Below are 3,785 nucleotides of genomic sequence, written 5' to 3' on the forward strand. Positions count from 1 at the left end.
TCAAACCTGGATCAGCAGCGTATAAGACATATACCCTACCCACTGAGTTCAAATCCTAACTGACAGTGCTCATAGCAAATACATTACTCCAGAACCCTTTCTCTCTATCTCATTTGACCACATAATTACCACAGAATTTATGACCAATTTTTTAAAATGTGGGGTGAAACCTTTATGTTTTGGGGGGAGCATTCTGAGATGTGTTCAAGGGTTACTTCTGGCTCTGTGCTCCTAGATGTGGTGCTCAGAGGACCATATGTGGTGCTGGAGATCAAACCAGGGTCAATTGCTTGCAAGGCAATTGTCCTACTTGCTCTACCAGCTCTCCAGCCTGAAGTTTGTTTTTGTTTTGTTTTGTTTTGTTTTCATTTTAATTGTAGGGGTCAAGGAGATGGTGCTAGGGTTGGCATGCTTCCTTGATTTAATCTTTTTTTTTTTTTTTTTTTTGGTTTTTGGGCCACACCCGTTTGATGCTCAGGGGTTACTCCTGGCTATGTGCTCAGAAATCGCCCCTGGCTTGGGGGGACCATATGGGACGCCGGGGGATCGAACCGTGGTCCTTCCTTGGCTAGCGCTTGCAAGGCAGACACCTTACCTCCAGCGCCACCTACCCGGCCCCATGATTTAATCTTAATCTAATCTAACCATGATCTAATCCCCAGCACTGTGATTTCTCCTGAGTACCAAATGGATGTTCCTAATGGTCTCTGGCACTTCAGGATCTAAACAACACTGAATCCTCAGGCCCTTGCACTGAGCCACCAGCCTGGTCAGTCAAGTATCTCCAAGAGGATCTCTGAGCCTTCTGAACACAACTCGGGAGTCCCCAAAATAACGAAAATAAAATTGGACCATTATAACTATTACAGGAAACTGGTCTAGTTTCTATGTGGGTCCTTGAGTTCTAGATGTAAAATTAGCATACAATACTCAATCATGAATAACTTTCTAAACCACAGTGACTAAATTAAAAAAAATTTAATTAGGGGCCGGGCGGTGGCACTAGAGGTAAGGTGCCTGCCTTGCCTGCGCCAGCCTTGGAAGGACCGCGGTTCGATCCCCCGGCATCCCATATGGTCCCCCAAGCCAGGAGCAACTTCTGAATGCATAGCCAGGAGTAACCCCTGAGCGTTACCGGGTGTGGCCCAAAAACCAAAAAAAAAAAAAAATTTTTTTTTAATTAGGGCCCGGAGAGATAGCACAGCGGCATTTGCCTTGCAAGCAGCCGATCCAGTACCAAAGGTGGTTGGTTCGAATCCCAGTGTCCCATATGATCCCCCGTGCCTGCCAGGAGCTATTTCTGAGCAGACAGCCAGGATTAACCCCTGAGCACCGCTGGGTGTGGCCTAAAAACCAAAAAGAAAAAAGAAAAAAAAAAGTAGTCACATGGGAGCTGAGAAAGATGATGGGGCTGTGGAATTGGGAACAGAGAGGCACAGCAGGTCCCAGGAGAGCTTGTTGGGAGGACACACTGAGGACCAGCATGGTCCTGGACAGTAGGAATGAGTGGACCAGTGCTTTGGAATAGCAGTCAACAGGAACTGGAAGGGGGTTGGATGAGAACGGAAAGGAAGAGGACACAGTCAAGGGAAGTACCTGATCTGAAATAAAGCAGGCTAGAGAAATAGTACAGTGGATAAGGTGTCCACAGCCACCCTGGGTTTGAACTCTTCTAGGATGTGATCCCTGAGACAGAGTGAATAGGACAAAAGGTGGTTGTATAGGATGCACACTGGGTTCACTGGTGGAGGCAGGTCAACACTGGTGGGGGAATGGCCCCGACTCACTGTGTATCTGAAATTCAACCATGAAGGACTCTGTAGTTGACAATAAAATTAAAAATTAAAAAATAGAATTAAGGGGCCGGAAAGATAGCATGGAGGTAAGGTGTTTGCCTTCCATGCAGAAGGACAGTGGTTCGAATCCTGACATCCCATATGGTCCCCCGTGCCTGCTGGGAGCGATTTCTGAGCCAAGAACCAGGAGTAACCCCTGAGCGCTTGCGGGTGTGACCCCAAAACCAAAATAAATAAATTAAATTAAATTAAATTAAAAAAAGCAACAACGAAGGAGATTGATATCATTTTGTGTGTGTGTGTGTGTGTGTGTGTGTGTGTGTGTGTGTGTAGAAGGGTGATGTACAAGTTCTGTGCTTAGGGTTTACTCCTTGCATTGCTCAAGAAACTATAAAGTGCCAGCATTGAACCCAGGCCTCCGGTATGTAAAGCAGGTGTTTGGCCCTTTAAGCTATTTTTTTAGACCCTTAGTACCTTTAAAAATATTAAAATAATAGGGGTCGAAGTGGTGGCACAAGCGGTAGGGGGTTTGCCTTGCACACGCTAACCTAGGACGAACCTGGGTTCGATCCCCAGCGTCCCATATGGTTCCCCAAGCAATTTCTAAGTGCATAGCCAGGACTAAGCCCTGAGCGTCACTGGGTGTGGCCCAAAAGGCAAAAAATAAAATAATAATCATGATTATTATCATGATTGTGATGATTTTGGTCTTGGGGTCACACCAGGTGGTACTCAGAGTTACTCATAACTGTGTGCTCAGAAATCACTGGTCACTCTTGATGGTATTTAAGGAACCATGGAGTATCAGAGTGGAATTGAGCGGCCACATGCAAGGCAAGGGTTTACAAGTACTTCCTGCTATTTTTCCAATCCCTGATATCTGTTTTACTTCGTTTCAGAGAGACTTTCTTCTAGCTCTGTGCTCAAGGATCACTCTTGGCAATGCTCAGGATACCATATGCGGTACATAGGATAGAACCCTGGTAGGCCACAATGAAGGCAAAAATTTTACCTGGTAAACTATCTTTCTGCCCCAATAACACATTATTCATTTTCTTTCTTTTATTTGGTTTTTTTTTGTTTGTTTTTGTTTTTGTTTTTGTTTTTTGGTTTGGGGGCCATAACCAGCTGTTCTCAGGGCTTACTTTTGTTTCCATGTTCAGGGGTTTTCTGGTAGTGCTTAAAGTACCATCTGCCATGCCAAGGATCAAACCCAGGCTTTGATCCTTCCTATATGGTTTGATCCTTGCTATAAGGTTTTGCCTTGCTATATGCAAGGCAAGTAAATGCCTTACCTTCACTTCTATTATCTCTCTGGTTGGCCTTTCTAAAAAAAAATAAATAAAATCCATAGAATATTGTTTGCCCCCACCAAAACTACCCCTGCATATATTTTAAAAAAATCTATTTTTACATTTTTGTTCTATACCCAGCAATGCTCAGAGCTTATCCCTGACTCTGCACTCAGGAATCACTCCTGGCAGTGCTCAAGAGACCGACCACACAGTTGCCTGCAATGAAGCCTGAGATAAATGTGCAAGGCAAGTGCCCTTCACTCTGTGCTACATTTCTAGTCCCTACCCCTACATGTATATATAATACATACAATTTGATGAATTTAGAGGTAAGTCTAAATCCATGATCTGTCATTAAATCTGTATCATCAACATTCCAAAGCTCTTTTATCTCTTTGCTATTTTATTTTGAGATAAGAACAGCCTGACAAACCTTTCAGTACTATCACTATGGGCTCTCTGCTTAAAGTCCAACTCTAGGGGGCCAGAGCAATAGTAGGGTGTTTGCCTTGTACACAGCCCATTTAGGACCGACCGTGGTTTGATCCCCTGGTGTACCATATGGTCCCCCGAGACAGGGGCAATTTCTGAGCACAGAGCCAGGAGTAACCTCTGAGCATCACAGAATGTGGCCCAAAAAAGAAAAAAAAAAAGTTCAGCTCTAGGACTCACTCATCTTAGATAAATGACACTC

This window comes from Suncus etruscus, chromosome 4 (genome assembly GCF_024139225.1).
Source record: "Suncus etruscus isolate mSunEtr1 chromosome 4, mSunEtr1.pri.cur, whole genome shotgun sequence".
NCBI lineage: Eukaryota > Metazoa > Chordata > Mammalia > Eulipotyphla > Soricidae > Suncus > Suncus etruscus.